We start from the raw sequence: 23,310 nt of genomic DNA, 5'->3' as shown, positions 1-23,310 counted from the left end.
TTGGGTGGCTACATTCTAGCCAAAATAAAAGTGGGGTCCAAATGCCCTTTGAGATAGGCCCAAATTGGAACTTATTCTTCTTCGAGAGGAGATTAATGTTATGTGGTTACTTGCCCAAAATCATTTAAGGAGTGAATGAAAAATTGACTCCTAAATTACCCACTTGAACATGGTCTAAAGTGGTAAAATCTGTGAGTCTTGCATAGGAAACAAAATTGGACATTTTATAAATTTGTATACTTGTAGTTGTAGGCATAAGTCCAAGTTGGTTGTTTAGTATTAAATAGTTACTTATTATTTTATTTGGGTATTTGTTTATTGCACAATAATTTTATTTAGAACAATGTGACTGTCCATGTTGCACCATTATAAATAGTGAGTCTCTTATTTATTTCCAAAAAAAAAAAAAAAAATTTGTATTCATATTCATAGAGAGAGAGAGAGAGAGAGAGAGAGAGAGATGCACATACTGAGTTTTGTGTGTTGAGTGTTTAGATTGTTATGCTTCTTTTGTTTGATGATATTGTTGCATCTTGGAAGAGAAATGTTGAATAGGCTCAAAGCACTGATTGTGATGAACGAAATACATTTAAATGAAATTGTATCAAACACAAGCCTTCATCATAATTTACATTGTTCATTTTTATACACATCCAGATTCTAGTCTATGAGTTTTTTTAATTAATTTCACAAACTTCAATTTATTGTATTTGTATACAGATTCTATTATTGTTATTGTTTATACCATATTTGTTCCTTGATTATACAATCTATTTAGTTTTTTTTTATTATTTTTTATTATTATTTTTTACATAATCATTAAAATAAATTAATTTATGAAATATTTCCAACAAAAAAGGCCTGATTTTCTCCCTGTTGTCGTTTTACTGGATGTAATGCAATCAATATATAAAATTAAAATCTTAATAAATTTTCAATTTGCAAAATTTAGGTCTGTTTTTGTTCTTGATTATACAATCTATTTGTTTTTTCTTACATAATCATTAAACTAAATAAATTTCCGCAATATTTCAAACAAAGAAAAAGGTCTAATTTTCTCACCATTGTTGTTTTATTGGATGTAATGCAATTAATAAATAATAGTAAAATCTTAATCAATTTTCAATTAGCAAAATAATAATAATGATAATCATATATGTGGGGTTGTAAAGTCCGAGCAGGCATATTGGGCTATGGCCCATGCCCGAGGACGATGATGCGCTCGAGGATGGTTAACGGGATTGCTGGGCCTGGGCCAATGAGTCGAGGATAGAGGAAAAGAATGATGGGTCAGCTCTAATTTCCGAAGACCTGGACCACTTCGAGAGAGATTTAGGGAAAGTAACGAAAAACTCAGTCAATCATGATAGACGAAATATTTAGGAAGAAGGCTGTCACCACTACATTAAATGCACCGCACCTAATGAACTAACCGCATTTATGGAGAAATGGCACTTGAACAGTGACAATTCAGCTTACAACTACTAATAAAGCTTCCAAGAGGTCCTAATGGGACAAGCATCCAAGGGATTTTCTGCTAAATCAATAGGTGGACGACTGAGATGAAGAGTGGAAGGACTATATAAGGAAGGGATCACCATGAAAAGTGGGCATCGAATGAGAGAAGGAAGAAAAAAATAAGAACACATTGTGTTCAGACAAGTTTGAGTTAATATAAGAACATCTCATCCTTGGATTTGACCGAGGAGCTCTATTTCCATTAATTTGTCTTACTGTCTTGAATCCAATCAACTGTGATCTACTCTTTTTGTAAGATCGTTCCCTGAATTAACTCATTCTCTTACAAATATATCGTTTTGGGCTTGTTAGGCCATCATCCATTGTTCTTGGTGGGTTGTGGTTCAAATTCCAATCCTTATAATATACTATATAATAAAATTTGGGCGTAGAAGCCATAGTTATGCCAAGTGATTTCACCAAATTACAGAAATTTAATTTTTTAGAATTAAAAAAATATATATAATATTTTTTGTTCTTATCTTCTTATCTTATAATTTCTAAGTTGATAAAAAAAAATCTTAATTTGATTACAACCCAAATTCTTTATCTAATCCTTGTTTTTAAATATTTTTAAATTTACATATAACTTTACTTAATAAACTTTAACAAATTAAGAAGTTTTTTTTTTTTTTTTTTTGGAGAAAGAAAACCATGCCATTGCTTTATATTAAGAAAACCCAAGGTCATGCAAAAAGAAAGAAACGATGTCCTGTGGAACATGCTCCACCCAGACAGATAAAGGAAAAGAATGTCTAGCTCTCTGGGCTAAGGCATGTGCAATTGCATTGCCTTGCCGTACAACATGAGAGAAAGAAATACTCTGAAAAGAGTTTTTTAACGTAGAGATGTCGTGGATGAGGTGACCCCCCTGTGCGAACTCCCAGCCACCGAGCTGAATTGCTTTGATCACTGAAGCGGAATCTCCTTCGAGCACAACTCTAGAAGTTTCTGTTTCAAGGGAAAAAGTCATCGCTCTCTTAGCAGCCATCAATTCTAGTGCATCCAGGGTTGGAGGCTTTTTTATCTTTTCGGACAGAGCAGCCTTAACTTCACCCCTGCAATCTTGAATAACCACACCAATTCCAACTTCATCGGACTCACCAAACATTGCGCCATCGAAGTTTATCTTCCACATATCATCTGCAGGTGGACACCATCTTCGAGGAGCAGTGTGAACTAATGCAGAAGGCATACTGGTCAGATTTTTAAAATCACGGATGTAATCACGAGCGAATCTCCTAATCTGTCCCAACAGGATGGAAGCTTCACCCAACCGGAGCTTGCTTCTATGATACCAAATGGACCATGCTGTAGCTGCAAAAAGAGCAACAGAGTGTGGCTTTGTTTGAACGAACTTCAAAATCTCAGAGAAAGAGGTCCATTGAACTCCTGAACTGTACACCCACCCAAACTCCTCGTTCCAAACCTCCCTTAAACCATCACAGCTCCACAGTGAATGTACCACATCCTCTGAGCCATTTGAGCAATGTTGACACACTGAATCTTGTACAATTTTCCGCTTCAGCAGATTTTCCTTTGTCGGTAGTGAATTAGAGCATGCTTTCCAAATAAAATGCTTTATCTTTCTTGGGACTTTTATCTTCCAAATACTACTTCAATAGTTCCTGTCAATATCAGAAATTCGTGGTTGATTCAGCTCCTCATTTTGCCACTCACATAGAAGCTTATAATCTGATTTAACTGAATAAGTCCCTGTCTTCTCCTTCGGCCAGATCAGCAAATCAGACTGAGGGATTGAACATAGAGGAAGGGATTTAATGAGTTTTGCATCCGGTGGGTAGAAGTGGCAATCAATGAGATGGGTATTCCACCACCCGGTGACCAGGTTTATGAGCATTGCTACATTTGCATCCGGACCAAAATCAGATGGAGGAGAGGAAACCTTGCCACTGTCAGATGGTAACCAAGCATCTTGGAAAATCCTAATTGATTGCCCATCACCCACTCTCCACTGCGCCACTTTCTGAACCAACTTTCTTGCCCATAGAATGCTCTTCCATGCGAAGGAGCCCGAGGAAGATTTGGCTTCAAACAGAGAACAGTTTGGAAAGTACTTTGTTTTGAAAACCTTAAAAAATAAGGATTCCGTATCATGCAGCAACCTCCACACGTGCTTAGCTAGCATTGCTTCATTGAACTTGCATAGGTCCTTAAAGCCTATCCCTCCTTCTATTTTTGGTTTGCACAACACCTCCCACTTTTTCCAATGAATTTTCCTCCTATCACCCTTTTGACCCCACCAAAACTTACGAATGAGCATTTCAATATCTTGACAAAGGCCAACCGGTAATCGAAAGCAACTCATAGTAAAAGTCGGAATGACTTGTACTACCACTTTCAACAAAACTTCCTTACCGGCTTGTGATAGCAATTTCTCCTTCCAACCTTGTAACTTGCCCCACACTCGGTCTTTGATATAATTTCGGCTAGCCCTTTTATTACGCCCCACAACTACCGACAAACCTAGATATTTTTCATACTTTTTGATTTCAGGAACCCTTAACAAATTTTGCACTTGTTCCTTGGTAGACATAGGAACGTTCTTGCTAAAAAAGATGGTAGTTTTATCAGAGTTTATTTTTTGACCCGATGCAACTTCATACTTTCCTAGAATATCTTGAATTTTTATCACATCTTCCACCCTTGCTCGACAAAACAGGAGGTTGTCATCAGCAAAGAAAAGGTGAGAGATCTTTGGCCCATGCTTACAAAGAGAGAAACCCTCAATATGTCTTTCATTCACCGCTTGCTCAATGAGACTAGTCAAACCTTCCGAGCATAAAAGAAAGAGGTAGGGGGATAGGGGATCCCCTTGGCGAATACCTCTAGTCGGAATAATGTGACCCTTAGGCTCACCATTTATCAACACTGAGTAGGTAACTGACTTAATGCACTCCATAATCCACCCAACCCATCTTGGGTGAAAACCCATTTTCTCCATAGTTCGTTGAAGGAAATTCCATTCCAACCTATCGTACGCCTTGCTCATATCCAACTTTAGAGCCATATGTCCCATTTTTCCTGATTTCTTCCTCGTCATGTGATGAAGTAATTCAAAGGCCACAAGGATATTATCAGATATTGCCTTGTTTGATTGAAAGGCGCTTTGAAAGTCTGATATGATATGAGGCAAAACCTTTTTCAATCTGTTAGCAAGCACTTTTGACACAAGCTTATACAAAATATTACAAAGAGCAATAAGGCGAAATTCAGTAACATACTCGGGGTTTTTAACTTTAGGAATAAGAGAGATAAAGGTATGATTCATACCTGGCATGATGGTTCCAGTATTCAAACATGAGAGGACTGCTTCAACCACATCATCTCCAATAATATTCCAAAATTTTTGGAAAAAAATAGGGGGCATGCCATCGGGTCCAGGAGCTTTAAGGGGAGCCATCTGCCTTAAAGCAAGCTCCACTTCCTCCCTAGAGAAAGACCCAGTCAGGTTGTCATTCATCTTAGGTGTTACAACCGGTCTAATAAGCTGCACCACTTCCTCAATCCAAGCTGGACCTGATGAAGTGAACAACCTTGAGTAGTAATCTGTCACCATGGCTGAGATATTCTCTTCACCAGAAACTAGTTGACCCTCAGAGTTCTGGAGTTCATAGATATTATTTCGTCGGAATTGTTGAGAAGCCCGATTGTGAAAATATTTTGAGTTTCTATCCCCGGATACCATCCAATGAACACGACTTCTTTGTTGCCACATTTGCTCCTCTAATCTGAGTTAAGAAGTTATAACCTCGTCAAAACAAAGATCTAAAATTTATCTCACTCTAGACTCTAGGGTCCATATTTAACTATTCTTTGACTTTACTACTCTACGTATAAGAAAAAAAATCAAAGAAATGAAACCCACGAATCTCAATCATGAAACATCAAAGAGACATAGTGAAGAACTACACAGGTTTGCAGCCAAGAAATAGAGTGAAAACCACAAATCTAAACCTGAGCAGCCAATAGTGAGTTCCTTATTTTCCTTTTCAGTTTTCAACACATGCATACATTTTCTTCTTCTTCTTCTTTTTTTTTTTTTTTTGTTTATAGAAATTTTAGCGACTATTTGTTCAAAAACAACAACTAATTACATGTAAAAAAATGTCTATTATAAAATTCTATTCAACTACTTTTAGTGTTTAAATAAATAACTAATTCTTTGGATTTCCTCTTCACTCACCATGACATTTTTTTCTTTGGATTTCCTATTCACACACCACATTTTTTAACATTTAGATTTCAGCTTCACATTGTGAGTTCCAATTAACTTAACTGGTAAAGTCTCTGATGGTTGAATAAGAGATCTAGGGTTCAATCCTTGTTTACACCAAAAATTGATTGGTGTCTTGGTTTGATGATAAAGAGCTATCATTAGACTAACATTAGACTTTTTGTTCATATCAACTTCTTCAATGTGGCTATTCTTCTCTTCTTTTACCTATAACTTTGCAGGCATGTATTTGTTTACTCTAATTTTTTTTCCATCAAATTGAATAGATTTTGTGTATTTTTGTTTTTTATTTAACCTAATTTCCTTAAGTTTCATCCAATTTATATGGTTATGGTTTGAGAATCAATAATTAAATATGCTTATATCATTAAATTTAATAATGATACTTTTTTTTAGCTTTGAGAATTTTTACGAATTGTGTACTTATATTACAAGGACCCGGTATTTTATGATTGAAGTTCCCCCAGGTGTAAAGATATGTGCTACCCCTTCCCCCAAATCTAAAATTAGCATTTAGCTAAAAACAAAAGAAACATAATTTTTATATATGAAAATATATATTCTATAAGTTTATGATAAAACTGTGCAACGCATGAGTTTTGAACTAGTAATAATAATAAGAAGATGGTGATGTGATTCGTGTAGTAAAAACACTAGCCTGTGATGACGCTGAGTCAAGACACGTGCTATGCACACACGGTATATTCCTCACTAAAGTTGCCCGGACCCGAAGGAGACTTTATCTAGTTATTCTTGGCCTAAATTTTTGTTGAATACTTGGAAAAGGAGATTTAGTAGTGGAATTAAGCTAAACTACAAGAATATATAGTTTCCAGATATTCAATTAGCCTTGTTTGGATTCATCTGGCTCAGATTCTCATCTGAATCAATGTACTAAGTCAATTAATTGGAAAGGTAATTTGTCAATCAAGCATTTTTTAAGGATTAAATATTTATCTTGGACTAAATGTCATTAAACCCCTCTATTAAATATTAAGTGTTAACTTATTAGCACTACCGCACATTTTTGGTACAATGGTTACTCCATAAGTATAAGTGCTTGTGGGGTGTTGGAGGGAAATGGCCAGAGTTCAAGTCTCCAGGAAGGAATTTCACACACACATACACTTAGATTATGCTAGAATAAAATTTCTATCTTGTATAAAAAAAAAAAAAAAAATTATTAGCAAAATATTTAAAGCTATTGAGTTGACATGATTTTATTAGCAAAATATTAACCTAAATGCCCGTTAAGGCACATGATGGAACAAACTCCCCTAAGGACTAATGTGATTGTTCTGACTCGGCCTATGAAGTTAGCACCCACAACCTCCTTTGGTTGGTGGCTCCCATGATCACACTGATCGACTACCTTAGCAATGACTTGTCCATGGGAACATGAGGATTGATCTCCAAGTCAATCGATATGATTGACCCTTCCCAAGGTTGAGGGATTGAATGTCATCATGTTTCTCTTACATCAACATTTATTATGTCTCACCAACCATCATTTGCATTAAGTGCGATTGGACTTGTTTTATTCACTAGCAGACTTAATAAGCATCCCTCAATTGACATAAGGGGATAATCTACTGACAATCCAACCACTAAAACTCACATAATCCCTTGTTTTATAAATGCCTCGTCACTCACACATTAAAGTTATGCGTAAAATATTCTCTATTATTATGCCGTTGGTTTGGGTTGGGTTTGTGTCCAATGTGCAATTGACTTGACCAAATCTGGTTGATGATTTCCAAACTCACAGCTGATTGGCGAGGAATTCGATTCAGATTGGTTGGATAATGCATTAGGTGGTAGTTGGGTCAGTTGAAATCAGTAACAGTAGAGTAGTGGCAAAAACTGGTTGAATTTGGCCAGATCTCCACCAGATTTGCAAAGATCCGATAGGGATCTTGTTGAATTTAGTGAATTTTGATTAAATCATTGTTGGAAAAATGTCAAATTTCATCAAAATGTTTTGTTTTTATAGTCGGGTCGTGTGGCTTGGGTTTTGGAAGAGGAAACCCGCCAACCAAGCCGCTAATTTCAGATTCTAAGGGTGGGAACTCGATGCCAACCACCAAAGCAGGTTGTTCGGATGGTGATCGGTTAGGATCCGGGCGTGTGAGGCAGGTGGGTTTGGTTCTCAGGTGGCTTGGACAATCCTAGACTTAACCATTAAAATCTTCTTAGCCAACCCCATAAGTTGGATTTGGATGAACTGAGGTATTCCCTTTTCTTAGTAGGGTATCGATTCGGCTGAGTAGGTCCATCCAAGCACAATTTTAAGTTGAAATTGTTGTTGCAATTCATCCCTTTGAATCCACACACTTATATAAGCATTCAACAGATTCAAACTTATTTCACATTATGTCGTTTAAAACTTTAAATTAAAACTCACTGACAATTGCTATTTTTTGTAAAATGTAGTATATGAGAAAATTTTAGTATAAAATTTCCATTATATAAAATTTAGTATTTAGGTCATTTAAGAAATAATGAAATAATTGTTTTATCTTGTTCTTCACTTATACAAACTTTAGAATTTAGTTCATTTAAGAAAGAAAGAAATCTTTGTTTTATCTTGTTCATTAGCAGATAGGAACAACTAGGAAGCTTTGGCATCCCCAAAGTTGGTTAAAAAAATGGAGAGAAAAAGAAATTTCCATTTTGAGCTTTGAATTTGTTATTGGTGTAACTTTTTTTTTTTTATTAAAAATATTAAGAAATGTTTCAGTTAACTTAATTGGTAAAATTTATTATTACTGAAAAAATGACTTAGAATTGAATCTCACTATAAATTCAAATTTTATTGTATCCGTAAAAAAATATATGAGTTGAAGGCATATATGAGTATACACATTCTTATCATGGGCGGCTCCAAGTATACTCTAGGGGGTTCAAATGAACCCCTTAAGCTAGGCCAAAAAAATTTATATATAAATTTTTTTTATTTGACCCTCTTTGAATAAAATTTTGAACTTCTTGAACCTAAATTTTTTTTAAGCCTAATTGAAATAAACTTGAATACAACCATCTTGACAATATCTTGGTCTTATTAAATACAAAAAAAAAAAAAAAAAAAAACCCCACAACAAACCAATTTGATCTAAAATATGGGGAAAAAAATTTTAAGTCTAGCAACAAAAGTGTAAATTTGTTCATCTTAAATCTTTAAAAAAAAAAAAAATCCATTTAGATCTCGTTTGGAGTTCACTTAAAAGCAATAATTAAAATATTTTTTGTATTTAAAAATAATAGATTATTTCAAAATTTTAATCTTAGCAATAATAATTAGTATGTTTATTGTATTAAGAAACAATATGCAATGAAATTATATATATATATATATATATATTTTTTTTTTTTGGTGGACAATGAACTTATAATTTATCTTATATGAGAAACGTTATGTTCACAATACTTTCATAACAAATTCTAAGTGACAGATTGTTATTGACTATTACTGATGGACAAAAAAATAATTTCAGTAGTGAGTTTAAATTATAACTAATAACAACTTATCATCTAAGATTTGTTGGAAAAATGTTGTGAAAATGTTGTGAACGCAACACTTCTTATCCTTTATTCTCTTGGTTGTACTTACTATGGACAAGATTCATTTTTTTTTTTACCTAAAATGCATCTTCTTACTAACCCCCTAAAAATATATCCTAGAGCCATCACTAATTCTTATACTAATTGGAGTATTATATACATATATTCATTTTTAATTATACATGTATTCAATAATAATAACAATATGGGTTTACCACCACACATCCTTGGTGTGATGGTCACTCCACAAGTATAAGTGCTTGTGGAGTGTGGGGGGCAAGGGCTGGAGTTCAAGTCTCCAGGAGGGAGCTTCACACATATATACACTTAGATTAGGGTAGAGTAGAATTCTATCTTCTAAAAAAAAAAGGGTTTGACTTAGTGCAATTGGTAAGGTCTCTTGCAATTAAATAAAGACTCAAGTTCAAATCCTATTTAACCCAACAAATCATTTGGTGTTTTGATTTGATAATAAAGAACAATGATTGATTACGAAGCAAGTATAAGTTCAAATCTTATCATATTTATAAAAAAAGTCATACTAATGAGTGTCCTTAGGGCAATGATTAACAATCCATTTTAGGAAAATTTTAACACCACTTTTATGAGAAATGAAAAAAACTTTCAAAATATTAATTTTTTTTTTCATAAAATTTTTCTTTAAATGAATTGTTAACCATTACCCTAAAGGCATATGTTAGAATTTCTCTTATAAAAAATAATACCAACAAGGGTCTTTTAGACAACTCTTTATATTTCCCATGAAACTAGTGTAAAAAATTTTCTATTCTAATTTATTAACAATTTTCTTAAGGGCATCCATTAATATGACTCTTATAAAAAATTGTCAAAGAAGTTAATTATTTTATTTTATTTTTTATAAAAAAATTTATAAATTAATGCCTTCTTGCATTCATTAACTTTTTCTGAACATAATCACATTTTTGAATATGTCTTGTGACACCTAAAGACAAATACCATAACTCGTCAATTGTGGCATTTGTTGTGCCACTTTGGCACAAGAATTATTCCACATTTTTTAGCGGAAGTCAAACTCACCTTGGAGAAAGAGCCAATGAATCAAATTTGAGGAGCACACCCCTTTAGGGAGAGTTAAAGGCACCATTAGGCCAATAAACGTTTGTAATAATCTCCGTAATAGTCGCTTCAAAAGAAAAATAATCTCTATTATATGTTTAAAAGAACTCAATTCTGGCAGTCTGGTGGTCTTTTTGGGTTGGTAGGAAACTTTTAGCTGTAATCACAGGGGTGCTACGTATTGTAAGCAAAAAGCATTTAAGATACAAAGAACAAACAAAAAAAAAAAAAAAAAGAGAAAAAGAAAAAGAAAAAGAAGTATTAGAGGGAACAGGGAATAGTGGTAAAAAGCTGAAAAAGAAAAACGCGTGGACAGAGAAATAGAACAACCCTTAACCCATAAATTTATTGAGAAATGTTTTATTTTACTACGACTAGTACGTTGTAAGTATATAATATAATTGCTGCACAAGATCCTCAGATATAAGTTATTTATTTTTGGTTGTCACATAATCTATTATGTAATAATTTCTGCATATTAATATGCAACAATTTTTTTTCCAAATTTATTTAGCCAAAGAATAAATAACCATCCTGCTATTAGAATACTTAATTTTTTTTTCATTATTTTAATATAAAAATCTATGTTTAACAAAAATTTAGGAAATTATTTTTCATTTTCACCCACACTTGATTTTCTATTCTAAATCTTATTTTATTTAAGTATTATTTATTTTATTTTTCAAAATATACCATATTTTTTCTCACACACAAAACAATAAAGAAATATAAAATAGGGAGTGAATCGAACTTCTTAAATAGAGGAAGCTACTGTTACAAAACTCCAAAATAGGGTAGCAATAGGTAAAAGGGTTTTGCTAACGAGTGGCCTAGAGCATTCATTAATAATCTACTTTAAGAAAGTTTTAATACCACTTTTATGAGAAATGAAAAAAATTGTTAAAATATTAATTATTTTTTTTTCATTTCCCATAAAAACTTTCTTTATATGGATTATTAATTAGTACTCTAAGGACACTCGTTAGCATTTTTCTATATAAAATTTGATATGGGCTGCCCTAACCCATAAAGAAATTTCAGGAAAAAAAAGAAAAAAAAAAAAAAGAAGGCACCTTAGGCACGGCAATTACGGACGAAATTATCCGGAATTTAGGAAGTGATGCACGGTCTTCTTGTTGCATTTGCATTATCGTCGGCAGATTTTTAAAATGGGTTTTGGGCCAAAATTTTTTTAATTCGATGGGACCCACACTCACGCAGATGAAGAACCATAAGAAAATCATATGACCTCCAGATGTGGGGCCCATGCTTCCCCATGAAACGTGGGCCCCATTCATTCTACATTTTAACATTTATATATGTACTGACTGTGCTTCTGTTTTTGTGTTTTCGTGCTCACTACGTGTTGGATTGCTACTGTCAATAAATACTCTCTGTCTCTCGCTTTTCTTCGGTTAACAAAAAGTCATGATTTAAAAAAAAAAAAAAAACAAAAAACAAAAAGCAATGAAGAAGTTTAGAAAAATTGTGTGTACAAAAAGGCAGTCCAGGGTATAGCATATTGCGCATATGGTTGAATTCTGGAACTAGAGGGTAGCTGGTAATAACGACCACTAAAAAAATATATAGAAAAGAAGTTAATATGCACATCGTATTTGTTAGTGTTAATTTTTATTGTTCTTAATACCTACTATTTGCCTTTTGTTTTGATAATTCGACATTTACAATCGGGAGATTTAAATTCTAATTATTTTTTTTATGAAAATATCAAGAATTACCAATCAATTGAGTTATAAAGTTTTTAGTACATGCTATTTATTATTTAGTTGTGTGAAATTGTGTATCTGAATAAGTAAATTGTTTTATACATGAGGGTTTTGTAAAAATATAACACAAAACTCAATTTTCTAAGAAAAGAATGAATGCATATTTCACAAATGAGCACATTTGAAGTGCTGTATTTGTTTGAGAGCATGTTACCCACCTTCACCATTGCAGAAGATATGATCTCATTTGAAAAATACAACAATGAACACCCTTCAAACTTCCAAATTCCAAGCCCTCATGTTGGAACTTTTATTTAGTGTTGTTAAATGTGAATTTCCTTTTTCTTTATCTATGGTGATGTTGTGGATCACAATGGGTTACTTATCCAAAAAAAGCTTTAAAAGACCTGCAAATAACCAGGGTCGGCTCAAGGTATTGTGGGGTCTAAGGCAACAACTTCAAGTGAGGTATATTAATAGATTTTCAATATTAATTGAATATTTATTTAACTTTTTTTTTTTCATTTAAAATCTATTTTTTTTAGAAATAAAATTACAAATTAAAACGAACCCATCGCATTATTCAATGACTATACAACTAAAATAAACACTATTCATTGAATGAGGTAACCAAATACTAAAAAATTATGATCGAAAATTTTAATAAAGTTATATATTTGATATTTCTAAATAGAATTTGTGTATAAATTTATTTACTAGTGTAAGATTAATGAGTTCTTTTAATATTTATGTGTGACAGATTAAATGATTGACCCATTCAATGAAAATATTTTCTTTAAATAGTTTTTCTTTGATAAAAAACAACTATTTTTTTTTTTTTTTTTGGTGAATATTTAGAACTTAATTAATACTTCTATTGGTATAGGAATATTTCTATTGGTAAAAATTTAGGGACCCTTTTTCATTGGGGGCTTTAGGCGGTTGCCTATTTAGCTCACTCATTGAGCCGGCACTCCAAATGACAAGAATATTTAATCAGTTAATTGGTATGTTGCCAATCAAAACTTCTCCAATACTTAGGTTAGAGCTCTCCTAACCCAAAATAATGAAAAATAGTAAAGTAATTAAGGCTTTTCTCTCATATCTTCTAATTTGTGTGGCCTAATGCTTATATAGAGCCTAAGTCGGACTATCATCTCCTTAATTCCTTCTACCTTTTCTAATTTTTAATTTTTTTTAGGATAGAGTTTCAACCTATATTGTATGTATTTTTTTATGATTGTACTTTTTATTATCAGATTAAGATACTAATCAATTTTTAGTGTAAATAGAGATTAAACCATTAAAAACTTTACCTATTGAACTAATTAAAATTTACTTTTATTTTTTTTAGTTAAGGTGGGGTAGGTATAACACACATATCATAGCCATAAATTTTGGGATTTGTGTTCGTGGGAGTGTGATTGTTGTGAATTAGTGGCACAAGGATATTTCTCTCAAATTCGAAGATTGTGCCTTTCTTGTATTGTAGAGGTGCATCACAATTGGTGTCATCCACTTCAAGATGGACACACTTTGGATGAGTGGTGAATGCTTGAATAAGAGAGTAAGGTCAACATATACCCATCAACCTACACATAAAATTTATTTGTACATCATTATAATCTTTATATTTTATTTTATTCATTTTTAGTGAGAGTTTGAGGAATTCTTAATAACTTCAAAAATGATCAAATTTTATAGTACGAATTTGCTAGTTTAAATTTTCAATAAGAAATAATAATATTTTACATTTTAAAATGATGTTGGATATAATACTCGTAATGATTTGGTGATGTGAGCACTAATAATGGTGGTAATTATTAGTAGTAATAGTAGTGATTAGTTGTGGCGGTAATGCCGATTAGCGATATAAGGTAATGATGCATGATAGTGATGACATGACAATGGTGGTGCTATTGATGAAGGTGGTGGTGATATTGGCAACAACTACTACAATAGTAGGTGTTGGTGGCAACACTAGGTGGTGATCGTGGAGGTGACATTAATGATTATTGTAAGAACAATGGTGGTGATAGTGTGAAGAGTAATTATGGATTGTATGCGATGATCAATATTGTTTGGTATATCTGAATAATTACACATATTTCTCCATGAATTTGAATGTTAATATTTTTAAAAAAAATTTGAAATTAGCTCTCTTGTCTACCCAAAGTGACAAGGGGAAAAACATTGAAAATTCCCATCTCAAAATCCCTCACCCACACAGTGAAATTTGACCGCATAATACATTTTCTAATAGTATTAGAAATACTTTTTCCCCCCGACCGCCCAACCCCTATTGCATTCTCCCCCGAGCTGATGCAAAAAAATAGATTATTATTATTGTGCCTTTTGCAACATTACTAAAATATATATTCCCTATTTCAAAAGAAACATCAAAGGCAAGAGATGAGTATCAAATCATGAGACGATAAAAGAGCCCGTGGTCCCTAATTCAAGTGCCTGTGTGGTGCCATGCGTTGGAGTCTCATCTTATCAAGAACTTGGCACCAATAGAGATAAGGTAAATGCCTTTCCTTTATGTTAAAAGGACCCAGGTTTTCCTGTGATGCCATTGGTGTTTCTGTGTTCGAACACCCTATTTATTATTGCGATCCAATTTGGCCTTTATAAGATACTGATTTTGACACTCCAAACTACTCCATTCACTTAAAAATATAACCATCCTCCTCTTCCCTACAAAAAGTCCCCCACAAAAAGCCCACCATGGTCCTTGTATGGTGACAGTCATCATAACCTTACAGATTTCGAACCATTTCCAAGTCTTACGTGCTCTCTCAAGCACAATACAAAAACATGAGCTCCTCTTCATTTCATTAGCATTCACCGACATACAGTAGAGGCTATTTGGGTGAATGACTGATATCAAGGAAACGACAAGCAAGTCCAACATTTGGGTGTTACTAATGTTAAACCCCAATAAAAAAGCCACACAATAAAGCACCGTGGGGCGTGGAGACCAATTTGCAACAGAGAGATTATATTCTCTCCAAAAGATTGCATTGGTTGTTTATAGCAAAAACTATCGCGGATGTTGAAGGCCACCAGCATCTTACTTTTTTTGGAATCTTCGAACTTCAGTTCTTAACTTATTCTTAAAAAAAAAAAAAAAAAAAAAAAGGTTATTAACTTGTTATTTAAGGTGGATTCTGAAAGAAGAAGATAAAAACATAAAAGAGATGGGTTTAATTCTATTTTTTCATTATCTGAGAAACTGTCGGCACGTGAGAACAAACAACTCTAAATCATTGAACCTAACCTGACAAAGTATTCGTTACAATTATAAACGGGAATATTACGAACCTAACAGTCTACCAAAAACACAACCTAGTTAATGCCAGCTCACTTACCATACCAGACTGCCACATAAAGAAGTTAAAATAATAAAACAAATTAAAAAAAAAAAAAAAAAAGACGAATCAAACACTTTTTTATTTTATTTTATTTTTCTTTAATATACTTAAAGCGTGCAACCCCTTTGTATTCTATTGAGAGGGCGGTTATTAGAGAGACAATCAAATGATTGACTATAATTGAGACATTTTTAATAATGATTAGTTGAATTCCAGATAAAAAGAATCACGAAAATAAATAAATAAAAAAGGAAGAAAAGCTCTCACACAAGAAGGAACAAAGGCATTTATATAAGGGAAGCACATGCTATCACAAAATAAAATCTCTAATGCTGAAGCTGAACCATATATTATTATTGTAAATATAAAAGAAAAGGTCATTAAGATAATACTATCATATATTGTATGTGTAGGGGTTTCTTTCGGACACACAATCACGGGTCACCAGAAGCAACAGGTTCCTTCGGTTGCCTTCACCTGGCCCTCCTTTTGACAACCTCATACAATGTTATGTACAATACAAAAGGAAGAATATGATAACAATCTTTTATAGATTTGTGTAAGGCCCCCTTTTTTTTTTATTTTATAATTTATATTTTTTTTATTTGGGGGGCGTTTGGGTTGGTTGGGTTTGCTTTTGTGTCTGTAAAAGACTAAAAGTGTAGAATATCACTAGAACAACTAGTAATATAACAGCAATGGAGGCTCTTTTGGGTTGTACATAAGGACATGACACAGGTCACCCTGCCAAAAAGGATAATATGAAGAAAAATTCTGCAATATGTGATTAATAAGCATAGGGACAACATTTTTCACAATTTTTTTTTAATGATTACTAACACAGCTTCTTGTGATTGATACATAATAATAGTGGTGATTAGTGATGAACCCAAGTGAAAGTGATGTTACTCTAATCACAATAGACAATGTCAACTGTCATCTAATTTCTAATCACAATATTCAACTAATCATCTAATCACAATGTCAACTCCAATCACAATATTCAACTAATCATTTAATTTCTAATATTTCATACGTGAAACTCTATAACGGAGAAAGAAAGCAACATTTCATTAGTTAATCTAGAGAACTCCACTGATGAACTCAGCCTAAGTATCCGTTTGGATACAACGTCTGTGTCCACGTTTTGCGTTTTGGCTTTTTTTTTTTTAAGAAGCATGTTTCTGTCTTTTTCAATGGGTCCCATGCATTGTTCACGGGACCCACAAACCTCTTTTTTCACCAAAACTTTCATTAAAAATAGGTCTCACGGCACTATTCACACATTTAAAAATTATTTTGTTACAGTGAAGCAGTATCCAAACACACCCTAACTAAATATGAAAATAGGATAATATGACCACTGATACTTTTCAACAGCCAAATTGCTGAGTTCAAAATTTTGACCGTTGCATGATTGAATAAGCAAATGTATTGATGCTTCTGGATGCATGACCAATGACAATTTTGAACAGCCAAATTGCTAAGTCTAATTTTTTTTTTCAGATATTATTTAATTGAAATTTAGACTTTTTAACTATGCTAGATGATCTTTAGATGGCAAATCAATGAGAAGTTTCAAATGAAGAGGTCAGCACGTAACAAGAATGTGGAAGAAGCCCCAATAATTCAAGAAAATAACACAATTTGAATATATATTCTCCATACTGAAAATGAACTACACATCACAAGTGAACAGGCTCAAGAGAATAATAGACCTATGAAGTGTGAACAGCAAAGTTTATAGAGAAACAAAAAGATTTTATATAGAGAAACACTTATCTGAAGATAAGTGTATGCCAGCTGGAAAAGGCTGGCTTCATGGGGCTAGTGATGTGGCATAGCACTGCCATCTCAGCCAAAGAAAAAATGGGGGAAAATAGAGACGTATCCATGTCATTCTATTGCCATATAAAATAGAATAATAGATTGTAGATGATCAGTATCTACAGGAAAGCATTATTGTCAATATTCAACCACCACCCAGCTTCCATCTCAGAAACAATAATTAGATTAAACACGCATGCCCTCTAGTTTCAAATTGAGAATAGTCGCAAATCAAGGTCAAATTTTTTGTTCAAGGAAACATCATCTGTCTCTTTGTGAATATGACAAGGCTGGCTAGAAACCAAGATCAGGAATTTTCTAGTAATTTTCTGAAACCTGATATAGTTGGTTCAAGTCATTACTTATAGTTGGTATAGCTCAAGGCATTTTCTAGGAACTCATGATATATAAATCTAGATGATGACAGCAAACAGGCAAACAGAAAGTGACTAAAAACTCAATACATGTTTTGGAGCCATCATGTCATGATCTTTGTTTTTTTAGGTTGAGTCCCTTATGACGAAGTAGAGGCATTCTGTTTGAAACAAGGACTGGATTAGCATTCTATATCATGAGCCCAAGTTTTTATTTTATTTAATTTTTTATAAATAAAAGAATAATGGTAAGGCAAATGTAGGGCCAACACCTCGCTCTGGCTGCAAAGACTAGAGCAGCAGAGCAGCCATGGCATCCCCCAAAATTTTTGTTAATCTGCACCTATTTCACTATCGTGCACCACAGTTTTGTAATAGAAACCTCACTCGTGGAATACCATGCCACCCCTTCCTCAAGAGGGAAGTGCTCAGCCTTAGGCGCTTAAACCAAGATATTGTAATATTTATGTAAAGATTAACCGTAGTTCTTGTCATAGAGCTCAAATGAGTTGTGGGAAAGAATAACTAAGGTAACTCACTGTTCAAAACTTTTTCCAACAACAAAAAATATGTTAAAAGTTATCAGGAAAAAGGTTTAATTTTGGCCCAATTTTCCTAGGGTAGGTATCTTTTAATTCTGTAATATCCTGGTAATAGGAAAGAAAAGCATATCAATTACTCGATGACAGATAGATATGCTAGCAATAAAATATCAGCAAAATGAACTTTTTGCAAAACCACAGCTTAACTACAACAATTGCATCTGTTTTCAGCTTGCAACACAAATCCCTGTAGCTCCAGTTAATTGTAATTTAAATATGGTAGATATCTATTGACAAAATTTGCCCCAACTACTTTATAATTCATTCATGGTTGTCGGCTGATGACAAAGGCCCCATTGTAAGTCTCACAACTTCCTAAATAGACTGCAATCATTAAGAACTAATTGGGAGCAGGAAATATGACCTAGTAACCATAAATTAGAACAAAGGTGGTATTCAAAACCCAGGTTATGGGAGGTACTAAGCAATTCTAGGATATGAAATGAGGTGTCCAAAACCTATGAGTTTATGCTTGATGAAGACCTCATACCCCCACCCTGACTTCACCAAGAAAAAAGAAAAAGAAAAAAACTAGATCATAAGGACCATGTATAATAGAAGCAGCAAAGAACAGAAATCTTCAATAATCCTGATGATATGGGGGAACCAAATAGGTATTATAGGGAAAAATAACTAATTAGCAGATATAGAATTTGGAACTTTACACTTTGTCTAAACCATTGCCTTTAAGTTGATGAAATTTTCTCATCATTCCTACCCTCACTCTTCTTCACCCTTGTTACTGTATAGAAGCACAACACTGTTTGTAGAATCAGCATCCTCCTCAATTGCCTCTACCTGCCTTCATTTTATCCATTCTCTTATACTTCCTGGATAATTTAAACACACTCCCCATAAAACATTTCTATGGGAGGAGAATTGATCCAAGTCAACATTAATACAGAAATGTAACCAAAAAACATTTTATATTAAAAAAATTTATTCCAGTAAGGATAAGATTTCCTAATGCACTTATAAAATTGAATTTGGGAGGCCATAGAGTCACCACAAGCAACTCAATTTGCATCTCCTGCAAGGGGCTCCATCTTGACAAGGATCAACTCCTATAATATCTGCTAAAAAAACTGAAGCTTCAATAAGCAACAGTGACATTAGGAGCTTTCATTAATTATCCAACACCTTCCCCACACCCCCCCCACCACCCAAAAAAAGAAGAAGAGAGGCGCGGAAAAAAGAAAAAGAATTTAAATATCAAACTGCTGCTTCTAAGAACCATACATGCTAGTTTTGAAGTATCTATGGTTTTGTTACTTAAGGAAAACTATCGCTAAAATTTCAAATCTCTGAACATCCGCATTCATAGATGAGTGAATATTAAGAAATAACAATATTCAAAACATCATTTATCAATCTTAACGCAAAAAAAAAGTTAAACTCTTCATAAATGAGAAGTCGTGTAATTCTGAAAGTGGTAATGGGCTTCATGAAATTTCAAATGAAAAATATTAATCATGACAAAGGCAAAGGGTGTTGAACTCATGTTACACGTATATAACTTTTTGCGATGTTAAACTACTTAATCATTTTCAATTAGATCAATATTTTACCAATTACCAAGTTTACCGTTGGATTATATATTTTTCATATGCTTATCATGCATATAAAGTTTCAAGTCATTCCGCTGTCATTTACTGTCCAATTCAAAACTCACTTGTTCAGTAGATTTTATTTATTTATTTTTGTATTTACAGAAATCCACAATTTTAGGATCTTTTTTAGTTAATTAGCTTGATATTTGGCAAGATACATATGTGGAGGTTATTTAATCTAATTGTGGACTTGCTAAAATATTGATTCTATGAGAAATGATTAAATGGCATAATAATGTAAAAGAGTTACACTTAAGGAGGGAAAAATGGCTATTCACCCTTTATTTTTAAACTATTTAGCCAAACAACCATTTTTTTTTTTAAGCATCTAGCAAAATACCCTTGTTTTGGAACTCGATATTGCTGATGTCGAGTTTTGCCTGAAACTTGACATTAGCAATGTCGAATTCTATGTGTATTTTTAAGTATAACTCGACATTAGCAATTTTGAGTTCTATGCAAAATTTTCAAAAAAAAAGAAAAGAAAAGTGTAGGGGCCTTTTTTGCTTATTGTGCGTTGGGCTGGGCTGCCTCCTGCAGTAATGGGCCCGAATGTTTCTGAGTAAGGGAGTTGAGACCGGTCCAACTGTAACTCAACTTGGGCCGGTTTGTGCACAAACTATGCCTCGTCTACTAAAAGTAAGCTTACGGTAAGCAGAACTGTTTCAGATGAGTTACGGTAGGCAGATATAATAATAATAACAAAACAGAGTACTCTGACTATTTAATAAAAATGGCCAAGTAATCCCTACTTATAAAACATGATTATAGTCGTGATAATGTCATTTATAGAGAAAGTAAAGGAGAAAGAAAATAATATGAACTAATCAAGAACGGGCATAAAGTCAAATATTTAAGTTTGGTCCGCAGAAGCAAAACCAAAGAGAGGAAAATGCCTCCTCTCAATGCAAATAATCTCTCAGGAAAAAATCCTGCCGTGGGGATTAATGGTTTTGAGGGAGTCGGACTTGAATGATTAATGCCCAAAAGGAATCCTTGTTATGTTTTAGAAGAGAGTAGGATTTGAAGGGGGAGAGAGGGAAATCGACCTACTGGTGCATGCCCATTGTGTTATCTCTCTATTTCCTCAATTTCCTCTCTTTTTTCCTCTGTTTTCTCTCTTATCTTTTTCTTTTCTTTCTCTTATTTTCTTTTACTCTGCTTTCTTTCACTCCGTGAATACCCTCTGTTTTTCGATCCTTTTTTCAGGGCACGGCAATGGTCCTTTTATAGTGCCTGTCGTGGCCAGTTTTTTACCACTTTGCCCCTTAACCGCCTTTGTCTGGTCTGGGCGTACTTGCCGACCACCAAAGGGTTCGTCTGTGTGACACTCACTCTTGCCAGACAAAGGCAGGTTTGTTTCATTCGTCAGTCCACCGTAGCACTCTTTCCTACCACGGCATAAATGCTTTCTCTCTCTTTCCCTCAAGGCATGCACCTAACGGTTCCCCCCTCAACCTTGCCTCTTTTGGGTGGTCTGTCATCCTAGCAGGACGTACCTCCCAAAAGGGCTTGGGCAGGAGTTGTAAAATAGGTCTTTTCTCCTCTCCCCACCACCAAACCATATCCCTTTTACCTCTTACCTCTAGCCTATGACTCCACCACGTCCCATATTAGCTAGGTACAGGCTGGTGGTGCCTAGGCCTCGCGCGTGCTTTCCTTTTAGATATGTCCAAAAATCTGCCTGCTGTTTATGCGTTTGCCGTGATCTAAAGGCTCGCCATCCGTGTTTTTTGACCTCTTATGTGGACTTTTTTTTGTTTTCCCGCTTCATTCAAGAGCTGGACTTTGTCTGATGATGGGCCTTACATTTCTTTGGTTCACTCTTAGTTTTCTTTATTTCTTGCAATGTTGTATTGTTATTCCTGCCGTAATAACTTAATCCTGCTGGGTTTCTTTTGGGCCAGCCGTTTATTCATTCTCTCAGTGGCTTGACATGACCACTGTTTTGCTTTTACTTATGGGCACTTATGTCCCATTGGGCTTTCCTTTGGGCATCCATGACTCGTTTGCTTTCTTTGGACTTTCTTGGCCCATTTGCTAATTCCACACTCCTATGGGCTTTTTACTAACTTCATTGGGCTTACCTGATCCAATAACCTTATTTTCATCATTGGGGTTTATGGGCCTGCCATAAACTCCTTACTTTCTTAATTTACATTACACTGGGCCTGCGGCGGTCCTTTCTCGCTTTTCTACCTCATACACTGCCCATGGGATGTTATTTCTTTTTTTTCCGGGCTTCTTTGAGCCCACTTGCCTCTTCAAGACCCATTTGTTTATTTCTTGGGCCTGTGATCCATTATTCCTACCGCTTGGGCCTAATGGTTTTTTGCTATCTATTTTGTCAATTCCTTGTTGCCCTCATTATTGGGCTTTCTTTCTTTCTGCTTGGGCTCTTACAAATGGCCCTCAACAAAAAGAAAAGTGGAAAAATATGCAAGGAATTCAACATTGCTAATGTCAAGTTCCACTTGGAACTCAATATCAGCAATTTCGAGTTCCAAAAACAGGGGTGTTTTGCTAGATACTTTGAAAAAAGAGCTGTTTGGCTGAATAGTTTAAAAATAAAGGGTAAATAGCCATTTTCTCCCACTTTAGGTAATTTGAACCAAACCTATAAAGATTTATGCATTTCCAATTGTCCACAAAGGATAGACAAACTAATGCAAGGAGCACCAAAAGTATTGCAGAATTTATTGTTTTAGATTTCCTTTGAGATACTTGATTTAATTTTTGAATTAGTTTTCTTTTGAATTTTGAATCTAATGTTGCTAAGGGTTTTATGGGGTTTGATTATGGCCTGATTAGATATTTCCGAATTGATGTAATCCCTGTTAAAATAGTGGCTCTTGTAATTGTGAAGGACATTACAATTTGAACAAGAAATTTTGTGATTAAAGAATGTTTTCTCTTGTTTGGTGTTGATGCCAAAGACCCTTAGGTGGTGATGTCTAGGGTTTTCAAATAGATTTTAGATGGTGAATCTTATGATTTGTTTGGTTTATCTTCTTTTCCTTTATCTCTATTTTCCTACCACTATCCTGCATCACAAACACACACATTCTCAGATGAAAGTCCAACAAGGTTCACTTGAATATTATGAACAAACGGCTTAAAAGTTGAGGCCTTAATTAAGGAATAGTCATCACACACACACAGAGCAAAATTGTTTCCATTGTTCAGTTTTTGTAGCATAATAATCATCAAAGTGGAGCCTTTTGCTCCCTTTGATGGTGCATAAACCTCTCTCTTCCACCAATTAAAAGCTCCTATAAAACAAAAGTTTTCTTTATTGGGGGCAGAAACATAAGTTACAATAATTTGATATCATGAACAGTTGCATCTTATGTTAATA

The sequence above is a fragment of the Quercus lobata genome, chromosome 2, assembly GCF_001633185.2.
Source record: "Quercus lobata isolate SW786 chromosome 2, ValleyOak3.0 Primary Assembly, whole genome shotgun sequence".
NCBI lineage: Eukaryota > Viridiplantae > Streptophyta > Magnoliopsida > Fagales > Fagaceae > Quercus > Quercus lobata.
The sequence above is the reverse complement of the archived record's forward strand: the minus strand, read 5'-3'. Positions refer to the sequence as shown.